At 33.2% G+C, this 23,360-nt stretch overlaps 1 protein-coding gene across 2 annotated transcripts in view; it reads left to right on the top strand.

Annotated features, from left to right (window-relative positions):
* The window catches only part of MGAT4C (MGAT4 family member C), a 323,729-nt gene that overhangs the window by 260,837 nt on the left and 39,532 nt on the right, over nt 1–23,360 (top strand). Inside the window, exon 5 of one of the 2 annotated variants that reach the window (XM_077783548.1) lies at nt 21,788–21,885. The exons of the other annotated variant lie outside the window; for it this stretch is intronic. The gene's annotated coding sequence lies outside the window, so the exon portion shown is untranslated. The remainder of the gene's footprint in view (nt 1–21,787; nt 21,886–23,360) is intronic. 2 annotated transcript variants of the gene reach the window in all.

Raw genomic sequence — 23,360 nt, 5'->3', positions numbered from 1 at the left:
GATTTTTCCATCAATACAGCTGGGAAACTAAAATGAAAAGTTTAATTTTCTGTTCGATAAAGAAGTGTGTACCCATTTGGTTTATCATCATGTTTGGGTTTTTTCCCCATAATATTCTTCATTGATTTTGTTTTATTTCATTGCAACTGCAGTCTCATTTTTCAAGTAGACTCTAATATTTACCTACTAGAACTAAACTTTATGTCTAGGAAATTAATTCCTTGATAGTTAAATTGTAAGTAGACCTGATAGTGGCATGATAGCTCTTGAAAAGGCACATTACAGATGTCAAAAGCAACTGTTTCTTACAAATGAAAAGTCAATCTTCAGTGCAAACCTGAGAAATACTCTGCTCCCTTTATTAATCTGCAACAAAACCTCAGTCATTATACTTGCAGCACACTTTCCACAAATAGACACATATTCTTTCCTCTGGAACTGGTGCATTTTTACCTATCCTATTAACAGTTGTACTGTCAGGTATTGTCTCTGTTTATTAGCAAAAAACTTAGGTTCTGGTAGTTAGGAAACTGGTAAGAAATTTACAGTACTGTAACATCACATAGATTAAATGCAGCTTGGTAAAGATGCAATTTATAAAAATGTTATAGATTATGGATGGAAAGTTTAAAACATTAAGGAAGAAGGGAAACTATTTTTAAAATAACTGCTATATCTGCAAAAGAATTTTAGGAATGTGATATTCATTGAACTTCAGTAAGCATGATGTATAATACAAATGACTAAATTTTATAATGCAAAAGTAATGCTGAAACACTTCAGTAGCTTCACCATGTCACATTCAAATTACTGCTTTCCAATCAATAGGCAATTTGAGCTACAATTGATATTCTGGAGCTGTAATACACAATTTGTACTATGGATATTATATATTCAAATCATAGATATGAGCTCTAGAGAAACAATTACAATATATGCAGCAAATGCATATTAAAAGGCAAATCACATTAAAAACCATGCTTTAAAAGGAAACATAACCCAGGCTTCGATTTTGCACCTGCAGGTATTTGCAGAATCAACAGGATGGTCACATAATTGCAAAGGAGATGATTATATTTGTTGCAACTGTTGAGATAGTTAATTTTCAGGTTCAGTCATCCAGTTACATATTTAAATGCTGTAATTTGTGTCAACAATTGTTAATGTATACAAGATTGCAAATATAAAATTTATTTTGCTTTTGCCAACTGGACCTTAATATCTATGCACTGTGCTGTCTTCAGGTGTGTTGTTGGTTGAAAGAAAGGGGGATACTTGTAAAGATATAATAAAAGGAGATTTGGTATTTTCTTCATTTTTTTTAAAAACAAATATGCATTTCTGGTAAAATTTCAAATTATTCTTTATTGCATTTAGGTAAGCTGAAAAACATGGGGTTTGATATATAAGAAATACTTGAGGATGCAGAGGGTCCAAAGTGTGTTAAAGCTACTTAGAAATTTTTTTCTTCCAGATTTCCAAAGTTGAAATTTTCTTTGACCATTTTGACTAAATCCATTTCACCCCAGAAACTGGTTAGCTGATCTTAGCCAATTGACTATAAGAATATTGTTTCCATAGACCAGCTGTGCTGTGTTGAAGGTGCTCACTTCTGTGCTGGATACAAAACCCTCTGTGCTATCAAGGGACATCCAGCAGTGTCCCCTACTCTGAGACAGTTCTGTACATAGCCTACAGAAAATCTCAAAATACTGCCTCAAATTCAGCAGAAGGTTTAGACAAAATGTTCTGGAGCTTAATGAAAGTTCACTATTTTTTAGTGAACCTTGGCTTTGTCAGAAAAATTCCAGTGAGAAAAATTTTCATTTTATGTTATATAACCTTTGAGTTGCCTCTTGTAATATTTCTTCAATAGTTGTAAAGATCATAACTATGAAGATGGAAGACTACCCTGTGATTCCCCACACTCATGTTTTTTGGCAGCCAATAAATGGATTACCTACATTTGCAAACAGATGGGTTATTCTGAATACAGCTGTGTCTTGGTCTTCCACATGACCAAACCACAGACTACTTACTTAAATGAAACATGTTAACAAGAATATTTGACTTTGTGTTTGCTAGTTATTCGCAGCTACCAAGCCATAGCTCAGCTACAGAAACATGAATATGACCTCTTTGGGAGAAACACCGAGTGCAGTGATTCTGCAGTACGGAGGGATGGTAGCTTGCCACACCTCAATGGTACACTTTCTAAAAAAATCTCTAAGGGATCTTTATGTCACACATCCCTTTTTGCACAGATGTGTCTGTTTTGAGCCATGGAAATATCTGATTTTCTGGGTAGTCAAAATATTTTGTTATTGTCACATGAAAAAGATCACATGAACTGCCTACTTAGGTATCCCTGGCCTTCAGTTTAGAATTAAAAGCTGAGGTTGAGAATAAGCAAGAACTGCCAGTGAAGATTAGCTGAGGTCCCATACATGTTTAGAGATCATGTACATCACAAAAAAAAGTGCAATAATCAGAGAACGGTGAAAGGCTATGGAGTCTGCCTATTATCCAGAATAAAAATATTTTAAAGCAGTCAACAGTGTTGGGAAAAATGATGGCTAAATTACTATCATCAGTCAGGGTAGGATTTAGCACACAGATTAGGACACAAATAGGTATCTAGTTATCCAGTCAATATTGTTGATGTTACAAACAGAATCTCAGAAGCTGTTTAGCTGATCAGCCACCCAAATACAGGACTGAATTTCCCAGAGGCATCTGTTGTCATTGCAAGCACTGTGAGACATTCTCTTGGGCTTCAATTAACTCTTCCTTTCAAGAAGATGAGAATCTGTAGGTTTAACATTGTGTCTTTTAACCACATAAGCATGATTCATGTGTCAAAGGGTCAAAGATGGCACCAAATTGTAATACTCTGAACTCTCATATTAAATTGTTTTTTACTGAACTGCTGAGCTGTTACTGGCTGAACTGCTCCTTAACCATCGCTGATTATGTTGAATATCATGCGGACAACTTCCCTTCAAGAAGGCACCTTGTGTCATTTTGGTGCTCAGAGTTATCTGCAATGTCTCTCTGGATGCAAACACAGTGCAGAAACTATGGAAGAGCAAAACCCCGGTAGAATGGCAGATGGAAAGATTCTTGAGTGAATATCAGTTGGCAGTAATTAATTAATGTGCAAAGAAGCTGATCTCTCATTCACATGTGAATATATCCATACAGATATCTTATTCTCTAAGAACAATCTCAATGCCATGAACTTTTTGGAGTAAAGTTGTTTTTTGTTTTTTTTTTTCCCATGTGAATTTGTATTGAATTCCTTTACCTGAGGTGAAGGCAGCAGTGCTTAGAAAATGGGACAGACATCCTGGTGAATAAAAAGATCTGATCTTTAGCAGTTGTAAATATATGTAGCTTTAGTGGTTTTGATACTGATTTAGATCATATGGGAACTGATTGAGCTATGACAAAAGCACTCAGTGTTGTCTGAGGTCTGTATTCTGTGACAGGAAAAAATGTAATCTGTCATATGGCAGAATCAATTATCCTTAGAACCCAAAAGAAAAAAAATTGAATTGTCTTTCACTTAACTGTTTTAATACCATTTGCATACAAAAACATAGTTCTTTAATCTTTCAGAAAGACCTGCCTCAGAATTATTTGAAGCTAGCTAATTCTGCAAAATGTAAGAAACCAAAAGGCAGTAATTTTAATTATGAAATAATATTTTTTAAAAAGCAAGTTATGTTTTACTATTTAAGAGAGAAATAAATATCTAATTTTGCAATTAGGCGTTGATGATTTTCTAATTATAAGAAATACCTCGATAACTCTCATAATAATAATGGCATATACTGTTAATGTTATAGCTCTATTTGTTCAGCTGTAGAACCTCAGGAAAAATTAATTCATAAAAGATTTGAAGTGAATTCTTTTTCTTTTTTCTGATTCCTTCATATGCCCCTGAGTGCATTATTTGCTTGTTTCTTTTATAGAACATTTATGAGTACAAATAAACAAAGTAGTTTTGAATTGATTATTGTTGGTTTATTTTGTTTTGATATAGACTTGTGCAGGTATGAAAAATAAGTGCATGAGATGGATTCATATTTTCTTTCAAAAGAAAAAGCATACATTTTTATACTCTCTTTAAAACAAGGTTTTGTGTACTTGATAAAGCTACTGAGTATGGCACAGACTAGCGACCTGAATCATTAAACGCTGTCAAAAAGGAGCAATGTTTTTCTCACAACATCAATCAAATGGTAATGCCCCCTGACATAATTCCTAAAGGACTTTGGAAACTATAGCACACAGCTATGGGACGTTTTATTATTGTACATGAAATGCTGAGCAGAATTTTTTAGTGGGCAAAGGGATTACATGGTGCACCATAACACAAATCTTATTTTAATAATATCATATGATATATAATTATTTTGGACTAGAATTTTATTCTTTCATGTAGAAGCTGCGTAGAACACAGCAAAATCTTACCATTTTTCTTGATTCTCTGGGATCAGAAAACACCAAAAAATTAGACTGTAGTTTAACTCTCACAGTAAAGGTTGGTACTTCACAGCATTAATGATTAAAGTGCTATGGCCAGGATAGAAATGCATTTACCTTATTAATTAATAAAAATATTAAGTAATCTCTGAAGATATGCCCCAGCTTTTGCTCCGTGCTAAAGTGTTTCTTGGTGCTACTCAAATAAGTACAAAGTCAGAGAACTCAAATAAGTACAAAGTCAGAGATAGCAGTAAAGACAACTTTCAACTTTTCTGACTTTTCCAACTCTTCAGCTGAGATCCAGTGCTGAGATGGTTTCTAATTTATAACAGCTGAAGGGCTACTGAGACCTTGCCTTTCTTCACCTCTGGCATTTGTTCCAGAAACAACTAGAACTGACATGTCATGAAAAATTTTTAATATCATCTTTAGAGCCCCAGAGATATCCCTCTGCATTCTAGGAAGCCCAAGTACTCCCTAAGGTCATTTTCCTGCACTTAATTTAAGCAAGTGGACTGGGAGCTAAACCTGGTACATTTTTTTTTTACACCAGAAAGACTTCAAGTTATGAAGCAGTTTGATCAATACTGTAATAAATATTTTAGCCCTCCAAATATAATTTTTGCCTATGATTAGCCATCTTTTTTTTTCTGTTAGATGAGACATAAGTTATATTTTTGACAACTATCTATATTTGTAATTGGAAACCTGGCTGCCACAGGAAATGATCTGCCATGAGACAGTTAATTTTACATTCAGTTTTAAGTGGAATAAAAATTATCTTTCCTTTATATGGTCAGATAACATCTAAAAGTACACTGCTTTTCCTATACTGGAGTTCCATTTTTACTGGAATAGTGAAAAGAGGCTGACACCTGAAGACTGATGGGAACATGAAACACATAGGCTGGGATCACAAAATTATTATGAAAGCATATAACCCCAATATTTGAATTAATTTTAACCCCTAGCTTGATAAAATCTATTACCTGCTGATTAATTTTAGTAAGTTTGTCTGGCTGACGTTTTTTAAGAATGATTTAGATAGCCAGGATTTGAATAAAAAGAATAAAATTCAGTGTTTTAGAACAGTGTTTTAGAATTAAGCAGGACTTGATTTTAGTAATTTTTATAACAAATTTGCAATAAATTTCATGAATGCAAACAACTATGCAATAATATTTTTCTAAGTGGTCTCAAATATCTATATAAATTTTGTCTTAAATTGGAGATGGTTACCATTCAAACCAAAAATAAACTGTTTTGAAACAAGACATTTTTTCATAATCAAAATATCTACCTACAGACTTTCCAGAAAATCCTTTTTATTTCACTACACCTGAAGCCACAGAACACTGCTATAAAATGAGGGAAAATGCAGCTACCTGTGAAAGTTTAAAAAAAAGTTCAATGCCTACAAAATATTTTTTTCTTTATAATAAATGGTCTTTTATTCAAAGAGTAATGTGTATTCTGAGACATGACTAAAAATCTCAATAGGAAGTTACAGCTCTTCTGTGTTTGAAATTTTTATATCAATTTAAAAAAATTATTAACAGCACACAAAATGAATGTCAAAATCTACAGTTATCTTCAGATACCTACCATTGTCATTCAGTGACAATTATGTAACTATTCAACAGATATTTTTTTTTTTTCATTCATCTGTGCTTTTTTTTTTTTTTTCCCTAGGCTAGGTTATTAGCGTGAGTATGGTAGCTCTGGGAAGGTTCAAAGAGTCATCTTTAAAAAAAAGGTTGTATGAGTCAAGTCTTTTTTATGTTCTTCCATAAAAGAAGGCTAAAATGCTTTAGGGAATATTCTCCTTGGTATGAACATGAATAATTCCCATTAGCCATTCTGGCAGTGCAGTATGTGCACAGAAGAGGGAATGGATCTTTTATGATGACTTTTTGAAAAATAAATCAAGCTGGTCATTGTTTGTCTGCTCCTTGGAAGATTTACTATGTAAAGTGAATCAATTCTGATACAGATTGATAAAGTTACACTGGTAAACAGATTAAAAACAGGAAGAATTTAGTATCTTTTTAATACAAGCTTTAATAAGCTCATTTTACTGTGAGTCCTATAAAAGAATTATACAGATATATACTACTCTGATTATAAAATATAACTTATTGAGAAATCATTTACTAAATGTATACATGTGTTAGACTGTTTTGAAAGTAAAATTGAATAAAGGTTTTACTGAATATTGTCAGGGAATGTTTAAATTGAGAGTATTCAAAGTTATTGAATGGGAAAGCCCTTTTCCTACTCTCACATCAAGCTGATCTGTTGCCTGAAAGGTATTTTGTATATTCTTTGGTGAAGTATTGCTTTGATAAAACGTAAAGAATGTCGTGCTTTCATTTTTGCTGTCTTGAATTTTACCACTTGAAAATATCTATATCCTATTTTATTTGCATTTATAGGAAATAATTTTTTCATGTTATCAAATGGTTGGATTAAATGCAATATCAGCTGTTTTCATGTGACAATTTGTATTAAATGAAGACCACTACCTTTACTACTTTGCTTATGGTTTCCAGTTCAGTTGTAATGGGTCAAATCTCTGACTTCAATTTGTATGCTTGATTTGTTTTTTAGTCCCGTCTGGGCTTTCTTAATACTAAGTCTGTATGTGCAGGAATAAATTTGCTTATTTGTTCCTAAAGTCATCCTGGATCTGCTATACAATGAAATGGTAAAAAAGCATGACTAGTCATAACTTATTACAACTCTGCTCATTTGTCTCACAGGACAGATTTTTTTCTGGTGGTAGTACAGCATTAACAATCTTGGAAAGGCTATAAAAGAAAGAATGTGCCTTACAGGTGTGTTTCCAAATAAGTATCAATCAGATTCTTCTGTGACTTCTCATTTTCTGTTCAATTTTTTTATGGTACTCTATAAAAATAAAGGTAACATTTACTGAAGTATAATATTCATAATGGCAGAAAGAACCCTGTTACAAATTCACTTGTATAATCGTAGGATAATAATATTAATAAAAAGTGTGTCTGAAATGAGCACAATTGACTTAGTTTATTTATTTTCTTGATATCTGAAAGGATTCAGATTACTTTTTTTTTATGTTTCCTTCTGTGCCCTGGGGGTTTCCTAATAAAAAAAATATCAAGTCTGGTTGATCATGAGGTAGTTGTCATGCTACTTCCAGGAATGTCATGAAATGTTGCCACTGCTTCTGCAATTAACTTCCAGTTATGTCATTGATGGTAATGACAATCTGACATGGGAGAAGCCTCATTTTTATTCTTCTGCTTTTACTTTTATACGAAGAAATAAAAGGAAAGAGGAGGATATATTGTCATCAAGAAAAAGAAACAATGAGAAATTTTTCTTAATGCAGATATGGAAATATATTTGCTTACTTCATTTTTAGTGTTGCAATAGGGTAGTCTGCAATTGTACAGGAATTATGAAGAAAAGATAAAACTGAGTAATGGGAAGAAACTATTAAAGCTAACTAGGAATAGGTCAAGATTAGCATATTTTGTATCCGGGGAAAGACAAGTTAACAGCATGGCATTTCTGAAGCAGTCAAAATTTGACAGGTAGTAAACCACAGACTAAACTCAGAAAGAAAAGACAATCCTATTTAGAACTGTATGCTTTACAATGAAAATTTATTATGGATCACCTATTAATCTTCATCATTTGAAAATCCATATAAAAATTCTTTGAAGAACATAATCCCATTTTTTCAGATAAAACTTCCCTTGACCTCAATGTCTGGGAATATATTAAATTAAAATTTCCACTGTCTGACCTATTTATGTATGCTAGAAAAGCATGCAATTGAACTGGACTTCACCTCTTTCACCCCATTAGGATCAAGGAACAATTTGGTTCAAATATATTGGCAAATAGTTGTTGCAAAACAAATAATAGACTATGGACTATAGGATTATGGACCTATGGACTTGTGAATGTCACTGTGAAAATAGCTATATATTTAGAGACTGTCTCCAGACAGACCCTACAATGGTTTACTGTTATTTCTACATAAAATCTTAAGTGCATTTCCCTGAGGAGCTAAAACCTCAGCTTTCTCTCACAGAGGCCCCCATAGCTTCCAGTGCCAGTGCCATGCACCCAGGACAACACGTAGCAAAACTTGAACAGCTATAAAAATTGAACAGCTATAAAAATGGCAGGACTGAGAAAGATGTAGTGGTGAAGCTTACAGGTAGCCTAGGAACAAAAAAAAAAAAAAGAAAAAAAGTCCTCTTTTCATGATCAGTGTATTAAAAAGAAAACAGCAATAAATGATTTACATAGAAGGCAACCAAAGTAATTGAAGGCTAATAAGTGCTGGTTGGTTTTCAATCAATTAAAAATGCATCTGTAGGTGCTAAGAAATGAATGTGTTTCTTCATGACCCTACATGGAAACAAATGTCTCAAACACAATGAAGAAAAAATAAAAGATAAAGAAAACACAAAACTTCTTACGAAGCTCTATGAGCATTGGTTTTTTTTCTTCCAATACTCTCTTGGTTTCCACATTGACTTGCTCTATAGTTTTGTGTTCTTTAGTAGAACTGTATTTTATATAAAGGCAGATAAATAACTATAACATATTGCCTTGTATACTTTGTAATTATAATACCCATGAGGATGAAAGAAATAGAAGGAAGCCCCTTTTTTTGAAAACTAATAGGAATATTTAATTTCCATGCTTCTTGGAAAAAAAAAGATTAAAGCCAGACATATTAGGATAAATAATATGATATGCGAAAAAATAAGCTAGAATTTGAAATGTTTTTCTTTTTCCTGCAGGAAAATAGCTATTTATGGTCTTGTCAGAACTTTCCCTGTCTGTCAGAGAGAAAAGACTGTTCAGGATGTGTTCAGAGTCAGACACTTTTTGACAGCTACCCTCTTATGTTTTATGCCAGATAATTTGTTTAGATTCACCGAATTCCTTTCTTGTTAATCAGACACAGCCTCTATTCTAATTTTATATGTCTGTCTAAATAACAATATTATTGATTGTTCTAATCCTTAATTATTTTATCAAATTACATCCCATTAGATTACCTGTAATTTCTGAATTAAATACCTAATGACATATTATCTAACATACAAGTGTCCCCTGTATCCAGCAAACTTTTGGGAATAAATTGTTTTATTTAATACGTTTTTAAAATAACTAAATATAAAGTCTATTTTTTAGTGTTTCTAGATAATAGGCAGTTGCTGTCCAAATCTGCCATTTCAGATTTAACATTTTTCTTAGGCTGTGGTTTGCCATAGATTGTATATTGAGAATGATGAAATATAAAAACAATAGCAACTACAACAAAAAATTCTTTTTGTATTTCTATACTATGAAATCAATATAAATTATATTATGAGGTCTAACATAATATAGAATACAGAGACATCCGATGCTATCTCTGGAGGAAAAAGCTTCAGAAAAGTAGCAGCCTGACATTTAATGTGAATTTTCCAAAAAAAAAAAAAAAAAAAAAAAAGAAAAAGACTCTATTTTTACTTTAAATCTGATAGGAATTCCACAATGTATAGCTTTTGAGTTTACCTGCCTTTGGTTAGACAATTTCCATCCGTAAAGCCTATGTTTCTGAAATAAAAGGTTTGCTACAGGAACAGATTTTTGTTCTGATCAGCAGTGATTCATTCCTGTGGCATGGCTTCTCTCCCATCTCTCATGTCCATCAGGTTTCTGTCAGAATCAAGTTTTAAACCCCACAGAAGATATTAATTAAGAGGTGGTGCAGGAAGAATGGTTTCTCTCTATATATCTTCAAACATTGTTGGTTGTGATTTCTGGTTTCGTATTTAAATTATTTAAGGTATTTAAAATGTCAAAAACTAGGGCATATAAATAAGGTATTCTAAGAATATTGATCTTTATAATTACAGTGTTTAGTTGCCATCTTCTCAATATGCTTGGAAGACCATCAAACACATGTTCCAGCCTGGCTTTAGGTCAGATTGAGCTCATCATCATTTTTACCTCTCTCTCTGCCTTTTTCCCACATGTAAAGGGAAATAGCTGCCCAAGTGATGCTTTATTTTGCTTTGTTTTAAAGCCTGAAAATCAAGCTGCCAATGGGAAAATAAGTTTCTTCTGCCAAGGGGTTAGCAAGAAGTTAAGACATGGAGAAAGACATGGAGAACAGCCATCACCAGGAGGGCATTTCTCAGCACATGGCGGAATCATAATTGACAAAAGTGTCCTGCATCAAAACTGAGGGCATGGATTAATTATTTAGAGGTGATATTCTTATGTGAAGGCTATGCAGACCCTCTAGAAGCTATTACTTAAATACTGAGGATCTTCATATTCTTTATTCTAAGAGCTTATATTTTCTACCTAGACACAAATTCTAATGTTTCCCTAGTATTGCAATTTACTTAAACTGATAGGTAAATCTGTATGTCTTTTGATTGTGCCATTCTGCTTCTTAGATAGTATTTAGATAATCTAAGGTCTGTAACTAATTCAATGTACCAGGTGTGCTTTATCTAATTAAATTCTACAATATTTAGGTATCATTCTGCATGCAGACTGATTGTATGTATAGAGAAGATGCATGGATAAATAAATCTGTGGCTAATATTCTATTCAAAATTAATAGCTTTCACTCTACATTGTGTTAACATTAACCCAACTAAATTCATTAGTAAAATTTTAGTGGAATACAAGGGAAACATATGTGTTACAGTATCACAAGAAATAATATCGCTCTCTGAAGCTGGGTTTATATGAAAACAGAAAAGATCTTTAATAAATGGAAGATTTATCCAGCAGAAATCATAGAGGAAGACAAGAAGGACATTCATTCTACTGCACATATTTGTCAAAGCTGTCTGATTCGTTCTCCATGGACAACAAATGCTTTTGAGAATTCTCTGTGATCCATGTGTAAACTACTAGTTTCCCACTACAAGTCAAATTCTTCTACATCTCAGAATCAAGCTCAATGACAGTAGCTTCAGATTATTCTGTCAAGAAAAAAAACAAGATATGTTTAGCTAATTTAGAATATACTTTCATGAAATGAACCCAATTAACCTGCTTGTAATATATTTCGTATTAAATTGCAAGATTTTTCAGTGAAGCCTCTTGTTAGTATAAAATTCTGTATTCATTTGGGAAGTATTAAAAAGTGCTTAGGTTTGCTTCATAATAAGTCCTAAATTCACATTAAATTGCTGTTTCAAGTCTCTTTCAGCTATTTCTTACAATAAAATTCTGAAGTAAGTGTAAATCTGAAGTGTATGAGAAAATAAAAGATTGTAATTTTTTTTAATCATTTTCTGTTCTTCATTATCCATGGCCATTAATGGAGTTTTAATTTGTTGTAACACCAAAGTTTTACACTTCATTAAATCTATGTGCCGATAATTACAGGCCTTACTGATTTCCTGTCTTTTTAGGTATTCAAGAGCTCTTCAGGGTTTGTTTCCCCCTGAATTGTTTTTTCTCACATTGAGATGTGCTTGCTAATCTTTCAAAAGAGAGGTATAAAATGTTTAGTCTCTCTAGAGCACGTTTTCTTCTTACTCATCTTACAATTATTAGATGAACTCACAAGACTTCTTCCTATGCATAGAATAATTCAGAATTATCTGTGATAATTCTTTTGTAGAAAAATATTAAAAAATCATTCCAGTGGTCTCACAATATGCAATAGGGTACATTTACAGCACAACAATTTAGTTTTTCCATTAATTCAGAGAAAAATAACCCAGTTTGACAGATAAGGGTTGCATAGATAAGGACTAATATTCAAAACTGAAGAAAGGAATTAAACTGCTAAAACAGAATGCAGGCAGATAGCAGTTGCCTAAATACAAAGCACTGATCCCTTTTAGTTTATTGTCAACCTGATCATATAAGTGTCTAAACTGATTTGACAGGCCTGATTTGACCTACAAGCTCCATGGAACTGCAATTCCATCTACATGTAGGTTTGGAGCAAACCAAACCCAAGCATGCTGGAAATTAAACTAGTCAGCAGTATGACAGAATAGAGGTATTTCTTTAGGAGAATTTAGAACATATTGACAAAACAAGAAATGTAATAGCTGTGGCAAGTAATATTTTTGCCCCTCAAATCTTTTTGGAGTTTCATATTGTCAGATTATAGTTTACGGTGTATAAAATAATTTTTGATTCTTCCCAATCAATCTGGAAAGCTGTATAATAAACAATGCAACATATACAAGCTAGAAGAAATAATCAATAAAAGAACAAAGGAAACAAACAAACAAAAGTCTAAAATCTAAAAAATAGCAAGGAACCTCATCTCTGGACAGACAGGAATGTCAGCTGTGACAAAGTCAAGTGTTTGGATATGGATTCTTTCTGAAGTGATTTTATTACCTCATTTCTATTACTCTTTGTCCTTGTTCTGGCCAGAACTTGTCTTTAACTTCGATATCCCGGAGGGGGCATGGCTAGGACCTGGAGGTTATTCCATGCCACCTCACATAGTTTTCTGGCATAGCAGGAAGTCACTCCATAATGACTGTGTTTTGATACATAACAAAACCATTGATTTCTTATGAGATAAAATAACAACACAGTGTTAGATATGCCAGTATTCAGGAATAGAAAGCAATATTTAATATTTTGACGCACAAAACTTTATGGAATCAGTTGGTATTGTATTGCTCAGGACTATGGCAATTATGTCTGATGTCATTTGTCCAAGTCTGCCTGTCAACATATAGTAATATTAGAATATCAGCAGTTTATAAATAGCTTCATGCAGTCCAACATTCAATTCTGGTCACAGTTGCCTCCCCCATGGACAGATATACAGAGCATAACTGGAAATTTTACTGGCAAATCTGAAGAGGATGAAGACTGAGCAACAAGGGAAGATAAAAGCCTTGGCCTCTTCACATTAGTACATTTATCAATTCAATTCTCATAACCATTCAAATGAAATTCTCATTCTAGAGCAATTGGAAATTATATAAATAAGAATACAGATAATTCTGAATGTTAGTAATAAGAATTAACCAAGACCAAATGTTTATTTGATCTTCAGACCGTGTGTGTTGAGTCCTTTATAATATAGTATTAAAAGTGTCAAGAATTTTTATATGCAACAAAATTATTGCTCTTTTTTTTCTCTATGAATCATAGGAAAAAATAAGATATGGATTCCTTTTGAATGAATTTTTCAGATGGGAAAAAAGATTTTACAAATAGAATATGTAAAATATTCTGATGTATGTAAATATGTAAAATATTATGTAATTACATATTACATTTACAACAATATGTAAAATCTAGATGACACAAAAAGTCTCACAAAAAGATTTCCTCAATTATCAGAAATTAAAGCACACAAAAATGCTCTACCAGAGAATCCAGGTAGCCAGACAAGACTCCAGTAATGTCATATTTATAATTAAGCTCAAAACACTGACAAGTGCTCTTGAAGAAAATATTTTTTAGGAGGATTATTTTAAAGGTATTATTTCTTCACTGTTCCCTTACAAAAATATTTTAAAGACAATATTACAAGATTATATAAAGTCAATAGATAAAGCCAAGTATCTGCTATTCCTTTTCTGCCTGTGAAGATATCTATCCTCACAAAGTTGGGAATTAGATTGTCCCAGAATTTACTTTTATAAAGAAATACATATTGTATCTTTTGAGTTTTGTTATCCCATGAGTAAATATATAAATAATATCTAAACACTTTTCCTAGTATATTCTTAAAAATCAGAACTAGACAGTTTTAGCTGTAATTCTCCAGGTGCTGCTTTTCCTCTCTTTATTAATTAGAGATACTATGTCTTTTATTTACCTTATCTCAGTGTATTCTTTCTTTCAAAGATCTTTCTAATGTCCATAAAGCTTTAGAATAAAAAAATTCAAAGACAGTTTGTGTCTCTTTCTTCACCAGGATTTATGGGTAAAATAGGACCCTTGTCTTTCAATAATTGATTAGAAGTGGGTTTATTCTGGTTTAATTTTTTTGTATTTATTTATGTCCTTTCAATTATATTTCTTCTTTTTTTTTTTTTTTTTTTTTTATTTGTGCATTTGTGTTGAGTATCTGGTCATAACATTTTCTGTAGAAGATAATGGAAAAACCGTTCCTGTAGTGTTTTGCTCTTCAGAGTAGTCTGCTTGAATGCCCTTTCTCCCTGATAGGCAATATAACTGGATTTTATTTTTCTCTTCTTCTTAACATGCACTCTATTATCATCTCTAGCCTCTATGGTTAGAGAACTCTAGCTCTTTTCTCTCCTTAACCTTTCTGACAGTATCCTTACATGCCTACTTGCCCTATATCTTCATACTTCTCTTCAGTAATATATGATTATTTCTATTTTGTGAATGACCTTTTTGATTTCAGTGCCATGAAATTACTACTGAAACAGTCAAATATGCCTCATCTTATGGTTTACCCTTGTCTGTGGGCTGAATTCATTAGCTTTTGTAGTCATGAAACTTTTTTGTGAGTGTCAGCTCACTGTATTCCCTTTTTGCTGCATAACTTTTTCCTAAGAGAAATTAAATATTTGACTTACTGAAGTCAGCTTTTCAAAGAGCATTATTTTCCTTTTCAACCCTTTTTCTTACTAAGTCCTTTAATAAAAATAACTTCCAGTCTTCAGGTTCTTATATTTCTCCATTTTTAATAAGAAGAAAACAAATTTAGCTGATATTATCTCTTTATAATTGGCTTCACTCACTGAACTGAAATGTTAAATTATAAAGAATTTCCCATGTCAGTGAATTCAGTATATTGCACTTGACAAGCCTTACAACTACTGATCTAAACTGGTCCATCTGAATCTTAAACAGCTTCATGTAAGAAAGTTATAAACCTTACGTTCTTGTAATTTATAACCCAACTGTTCTTATTGTATGCATTAAATTCTTGTGCCAGTTTCATTCTTTATTCTATTTGTTTTTGTCCTTCATGTTGCCACCTTATTCCCTTAAAAAATTATTATCAACACATCTTAAGAACATACTGAGCTGTTTATTCTACTGCCTTTTTCAAAAAGAGCATTTAATAATTGGTTCCAGCTAGGCTCGCAAGATCTGTATTTGTATCATCTTGTATCTCTAGAAGTGGAGCTGAATCAACAATAAGATGGGATTCGAGTCTAAAGTTACCTTCACATTATTAAGGAACTTTAAGATCTGGGGTTTGGTAGTACTTGAATCTTTTGCTACAGTCAGGGAAATCATCTTGTCATTAAAGTCATTAGTCCGCTTGCATTTATTCCACATTTGCCTGAGTGTTGCTGTGATCAAATGTCTCATAGAATTTATCCACTAATGAGTGGAGAGACTTTTAGGGTAATTTCAGATAAAGATTTTCCAATTCTCAAACAATCATGATGGAAAGTGCTAGTACATTAATTTCTTGCATTTAATATATGTGACTAGGCTAAATAGAGAATAAAACTCAACTTAATAGTTTACATAACTGCAGTAACTACAGGAATAAAAATCCCTGTATAACATTAGGTACTAAATGAAAGAAAAAGAAAAGTATTTAGCATTAAATTAAAAAATACAAATATTAAGTTTTTTACTTATTTTTTATTCAACTGTCTTACTTTGCCCTAAAGTTGCACCTGTGAGAAGTTTACATAAGCATATTTTTTACACCAGCTGAAAAAAAACTCAATAACCAAGTTATTTTTTCAAGCAGTCTAGCACAAAACAAACAAATACATAAATATTGGAAAATATTTTATGTCCTACCATCTGAAAATGACTCTACACTGCTCAAGAATAAGCACTTAACATGCATCCTCAGTTTTGGACTTCTAAATGTCATCTACTATTTTGCATTTTGGAAAACTGTCATTAGTGGGGTCAGAATCAAACATAGGTTTTCCAGACAAAACATTCACCTTTAATAATGGTTTATAATTATTGTCTTTTCCTGAGTAATTTCTAGAAAATGGTGAGTTGTCTAAAATGTGTATTATTTGCTCGCAAGATAGTATTTCTGGGAAATCCAGGGGAAAAATAGTGAAGAAAATTTACACATTTTTTTCAGCCCATGGGACTTTAACTTTCCTTGCTGAGACCAAATGACTACACAAGAATATCTTCTCTTTATCAGTTCAGTGTTGGTCCATACTGCCTTGTATTGTGAGCTTCAGAGCACTTCAGAGCGAGGAAAAACTGTCAGGACCTTAATGCCAGCTCCAGTCTCCTTTCAGGTGCACTGCCTGGAACAGGCCTAAGTAAAGGTGGCTGCAGCCCAATGCATGGCAGAGACTTTTAGTTTTGAAGTCTTGTACTGGGCACAAATCTCAGGGTCAGAGGAGGCTGAAGGGACTGAGCAAAATGTGGGGCAAGAAGAAGGGAAGTTAAGACAGTTCATGTCTCTGTTTCTCAAGACATGAATCAGTAATTAAAAGCTAATGTTAACTGGTTGCAAATAAAATTAAGGAAAATTTCCCAAGACCTTTCTTACCAGCAGCAAAACTGTGAGTTCACACTATATTTAGGCTAAATCAAAAAGGTGAATAGAAAGAAATATGGTCATGAGATTTGTCATGCTTGAGCCTGCCTGTGCCATCCTCTGGCAGTGTAGTTGGAGGTTTAGTGTTCTAAAGATGTGCCACATAAGTAATGGGAGACAACCATTGTTAACCATTGATTAGTAGACATGCTTATATTCACTGGTGCTTGTTTTTCTCAGTGGCTATCAAAGGCAAAATGATAGTGCAACTTTTAGAAGAATTGCATTTTACAGTAGCATTTGTGGAAAACACAGCATGAAGTTTCATACTAAGTCACACAGTGGTGATGAATCCTTTTTGTGTCCTGCTTCCTTGAGAAGCCATGGTGCTGCTCCGTAACTCTAATATGGCATTTATATCAGCTAGTGACAGTAATGCTAGCACTGGTAGGTTTGCAGATGCTGAGCTGTGATTATAGATGTGAAACCTAATATTTTTCTTTCCTCACTCTGGATGCTCAATACTTTTTGAAGTAACATTGAAACACCCATCTCCATGTCTCTTTTGATGTGATGGGAATTTAGTGGGCAATTACATGGGACCATAGAGATGAAAAACGTGGTTATTATTTCAGTTGAATGTGTAGCATGTTCCAAGTACCTTTAGAATGATAAAAATAAGTTGAATACAATTTTCAAGACTGAGATATCACTAAGCCACTTACTTGAAAAATACCACTTTCACCTGAAAAATTGCCTAATTTTTTTCATTTCATTGTTCATCTAATGTTAAGTTGCATCAAAGCTAAGAAAATATATGAATATAACTCAATAATTTGCATCTAATAGCAATTGTATGTGCTCAGCATCAAGAATTAAATGAAGAGTGTTGATAATCTTCATGTAGTTTGCTTTGAATAAGTGTAGAGTTAAAACTAAACCATACTATGTTGATTTAGAAAATGAGTGGTCTAGGCTAAAGTCCTAGAGACCCTTTTGAGGTTTTTTGTTGCTAGCCCTACTTCAAGTTATATGGTTAAATAGCATTTGTAACTAATAAATGGGGTAAAATTAAATAAAATGCTGGTCCTACCCTAACTCTTGGTAAGACTTGGTAAGTACTCAAATGTGGCACTATAAAAACAGAAGCAAGGATTGAGCAGATGGAGCAACCACTTCACTAATCCTATAGTATACTCCTGTTTCATGACTGAAACTAATGTGCAGTATACTTTAGGAGATCATGTTCATTTTTCCTCATGGGAAATGCTTAGTCTTCCTATCAGCAGCAGAACATGCTGGCATCTCGCTCAACAATTATGGAATTAAAGAGCAACTCACTGTTTCTTCGGGATAAATGGAAACAAAATAACTTGTGCCTTTATTGCTATGATATGAGTTCTGTCCCAGGGGCCAGGCTGCGCGTGAACACACAGCTGTGAAGAGAGTGAGGAGACAGCTGAGGTATTTCCTAATATTTGACTGCTTGGCTTTCAGCACTAATACTGACATTTTAATGTAATTTTGTTTATAATATAAAGAAAGTGAACTATTTAACTTGCCTATGGGTCTATTAGCTATCTTTTAGAGGCTGAGAATCAAATCAGAATCAAACTCCTTTTATTTGTTTTCCCTCTTTTTTCTCTAGAGTGCGGTAGCATTCCTGTTTCTTTTCTATGTCAGCTATTTCCTTCAGTAATGTTTAACTTGCTTCTGGCATCTGAATTCTGATGGCTTAAAATTTCAGATCTGATTTCCTTATCATCATTTGTCCAGTACTTAGTTTCAAGTGTAAGTAACTATTACACTCTATGTGATATTTCATTTCTTTACCTGAGTAGGGAGTGTTGAGTTGAAGGTCATTGATCATACCAGAGTTGTTGCACATGCCAAAGTTGTATTCCAGTTTTAATTTCAAGTATTCTTTTCATTTACAACAAGTGTTTGAATGAAATGTATTTGTGTCACTTTTTAAAATTTTCTAGGGATAAATCTCACTAATTATTTTACAACTATTGCTATATAGAATGAATAATACTGAAAAAGATGGGAGAAAGTGGTATAAAATATATATTTAATATAGGTTTCTGTGGATGAAAGTATAATATGTTTCTAAAAGTGAACAGCTATATATACATGCATGCATACATACATATATATTTATAGCCCACTGTTAAACTGAATATAATAATCTTTTGATTCAAAGCTAGATAAAGCTTGGTTTCATAACTGTATGGTATCACAGTTAAAAAACCACACACATATTTAGCATGTCAAGTGTTTTCTGTTGCAGATTATTATTATTCTGTTACAGATTATTCTGTTACAAACTTTTCTCTGTACAATTGCAAAAATTTTATGATTTAGTAAGTGACTTTCCTTCTAGAAGCAGTGATTTTATTGTCTCTTGTGAGAGTCTCCTCAGATTTAGTGAAGTTTATATAACATTAAATATGTTTTTTCCCCTTTCTCTCTCATATTCCTTCAAGACTTCCTGCCAAAACCACTGAATGTTCCCAAGCTAGACTCTTGCCATGGAGACATAGTAGACATAGTGTGGTATCACTGAAAACGTTGTTGTCACAAGGCCTTTATGTGAAGAGGTAGAAACAAACCCTTCCTCCCCAAGACAGCTCTGTGGAGCTGAATTCCTCCCAGCCCATAAGATGCTGACAGAGACAGGCATTCTGTATTTCTTTCTTTCAAAACAACTTTCATACAGGCAAGAGGCTATCAGACATTAGTGATGGGAATGAAGGGGGAAAGGACAGATTCATCAGGAAATACTAGATCAATACATGACTCTGAAACTGCTTGTCATGTAGAAATTAGATAGGCAACACAGCCTATGTATAACGTGAACACAACAATGGCATTACCTAGAGGGAAAAAAGAAAAATCTTTCATAACAAGAAAACTTTCATTGCAATTCTGTGTCTTGATTCAGTAGTCTAGCTAGAATATCCCAGGGAAATGATACCAGCATAAAGAGATTAAAAAACAGTCCCAGTACACATCTTAGCAGAATTCAGTTTTGTATTCTCCTGTCATAAAATACAGTAAATATTTCTATGAGCCATATTGATATTTTTTACAACAAGATTGTTAAGGACAATGCCCCAGTATCTTAATTACAGATGGTGGCAGTTTTGAATTATGTAAGATTCTTTTGCTGCATTGGTAATTTCTCTCTGAGATTTTACAAAACTTTTTATTTGGATGCTTTTTGTTGAATTACATTAGTATTCCATAAGAAAGATAAAGTGTACAAAGGAGTCTGGAGTAATGCTTGTCTCTGAAATGATTGAAAAAAATCACAGTCTATTTCAGCATTCTTCATAAGAAATTTGGACAATTATGTACTATGGCTTTGAATTATGGATAATTTACTCAATTTTTCTGATATGTTAATTTTAATAGACTGCATTCTGAAACCCTTTCACTAAAAATTTGCAAGACACACAGCACAGAGTATTTGTAGTTAAACATTAACTTTGAAAGCACTGAAAAACAAGAGCTTTTTAACTTGAATTCCATCTCCTATTTTTAATAAGTGTATATGCATATTACAAAACTCATATATGATGCATATGTATATGCATAATTTAATGCATATGTACATATTTAACTGCACCAGAATAAATCTTAAAATAAACTAAAAACTAAAAGTCTCTCTAAACACAGTGAAAGTTAAAAAGAAAAACTTTTAGGTTTGCTTTACAAAATCCACCTAGTGATCCTATTGTATGTTAGTTTGACCACGACCTATTAATTCCCTCAGCAACTTTAAGGAATAGTGATTCTTTATTTTCATATAGAAATAGAAATTTCTATAAACTTGAATACTGAATATTTTGTACTGATTCATATGCTTGGAAGGGGTCTTAAGGGTTTCATTTCACAAAATGTTGGCACCTAACTACTTTTGAGGGCAACGTTCTGCTCAGAAATGGTGTTGAAGGCCTAAAGGTTACAGTAGGAGCCTGCATACCCTCCAACTGCCATGACCCCTCAAATTCCACAAATATTTCCCCTGTGAGGCTTAGAGCTTCTGATTGCTTGCAGAGCTCTGACCCTTGATCAACATAACTTTCCAAAAAATGGATTTAACAGAGCCAAAAAACTCAAGTTTTAAGGGTGATAATAGGTGAAGAAGGATTTTTTTTTCCATACAGTTATATCTGGCAGCTTTATTTAAGTTAGTTGCATCTGTAATTTGAGATGCAGCTGGTAGTATCTGAGAATTTTCTCTTAATAAATCCATCTAGAGTTGTAGCAGGCTGACCAGTGCCTTTGATCTTCCCCCACTTCCTCTTAAGGAAGTTTATATTCCCATTCTGTGAACTTCTGCCCTGTAAATCTAAGTTTTCTAAGATAGGAGAAGTGCTTTCTGACCCACAGAGAATGTGAAGCTGTTTGTGGATTCTTTTAGATATCATGCCTGCTGTATGGTTGTAAAGCATTAGGTCAACAACCCAGGGAATTCCTTTAAAACCTTGGTTACTCTGGAACTGCGAAGCAGAATAAAGTGTCTTGACCTGGCTGACGTGGATTATCTGTAGGCAGTAACTGTTGAACTCAGTTTTCCCAAGACAGGTATCAGCTCTGATAGTTTGCTGTCTTCTTATTAAAAGAATGTCTATCTAATAAAAATACTCAGGTTTAAGAGTCATATATATATTCTTTAATGTAAACACATGAGAGATTTTCAGGTTATATATAGAAATAACATCTCCTTTTCCTTAGAGAAACTCATCAAGAAGTCTTCAATTTTTTACTGTTAATACTACCAATTTTTGATTGCATTAACATCTTTTTCCATCAATTATTTAGCTCTTGGTTTTAAATATTCAACTAAAATGGATAATAGTCCACTGTAGACACCTAACATGAAGCTCTGTGATGCACATCAAAGGATTTATACAAAAAAGGTATATATTTCAGTGATTTTTACCTAATGATGAAATAACTTTTGACTTACAATTTCCATCAATAATAGCATTGCTTTCATTATTTTTCTGAATTTAATAATGCAATTGTAATGCTATCGCACAATGGTAGTGCGATCTATCTACAATCAGTAAGCATTTAGCATTTTGACTTTCCTAAATATAAAAATATTCATACTTAGAAATTATTGAAAAGCTTTTAGGTCATTTTGCTGTTCACTGAGAGTCATTTGGGAAATGCAAGACTCTACATGATTCTCATTAAGTGAAATATCTGCAATGATAATATATTATTGTGTCATCTGCTTAAGAAATTGGTATAAATTAGCACTTTAATATCTGACCTAATATTAATCAGTACAATATAAACTATGTGCAAATTAGGTATATCAGGATTAATGGATTTTCCAGTCTTGTCTGAAATTAAGTTGGAAAGTACTCTGAAAGAATATTTTAGTCAAAAGTCCTCAACGTATAGATCTGCATTGTGGTACCCAGGCTTAGCCACAGGATCCAGCTGGATATTGACACACAGGGATACCATCTCTCCATGCCTCTGAGACCTACATATTTTTAGGCCAGAAATATGAGCATTACACAGTCTACTGGCTCCCCACATCTGGACAAGAAAGTGTGGCTTGAGCTGTGACTTACTTGCCTGTTTTCTATATAGATTGAGCAAATTGCTGACTATTAGGACCAGACATGTCCCCAAACTTGAGAAATCACTTCAGTCTTATTTATGTCTTAATGTAAGTTAAAAAAGGTAATATAGGCAGGAAAAATAATTGTATCTGGAGTATCAACATATTTGCTATTTATAAATGTCAATGTTAGCAATTGGATCACTAACTAAACTATTGATTCCATTGTAAAATGTGCATTCAGAAATTTGAAACACTTCCAAAAAGTGTTATACTGATATACTTCATCCTGGATACTACAATAATTATTTTTTCTAACTCCACTGCGAAGCACATATTTACATTGAAAATACAGTTTTGCAAAAATATCTTGTGTACTGCAGGATGAATCAGAATATTAAATACAGAGCAATGCCTGCCAGCTCTTGTGCATGTTAATAGCCTTTATTCAGGAGTTTGTCTGACTTTAATGAAATTCATGATGCACTTATTTATCAGTGATGTCAGAAGGACTAATCTGAAGGATTTCTGGAGCAGCAGTTGGCTCTGCTGTTTATCCTAGTGACACTATTTCTAATGAGACTGCAGGCTTGAAGTCCTTTCCAGCTTTAATTGTGGTCTTGCTTTTCTTGACATTGAGACAGCAGTGGCACTGGATTGAGAGCCTTTGTGTTGGTCTCTGCAGCAATGACCTCAGTAATCGTGTCCACTAGGGCAGTGACAGGAGTGTCAGGAATAAAGGCTTCCCAACCGCTGTCCTGTCTGGGACAATAAGAGAGGCTTCTTTATGAGAAGATGAGGATTTGGTGCCCA

Source organism: Lonchura striata, chromosome 5, assembly GCF_046129695.1.
Source record: "Lonchura striata isolate bLonStr1 chromosome 5, bLonStr1.mat, whole genome shotgun sequence".
Classification (NCBI taxonomy): Eukaryota; Metazoa; Chordata; class Aves; order Passeriformes; family Estrildidae; genus Lonchura; species Lonchura striata.
Note: the sequence above shows the minus strand (reverse complement) of the source record. Positions and strands in the feature narration are given on the sequence as shown.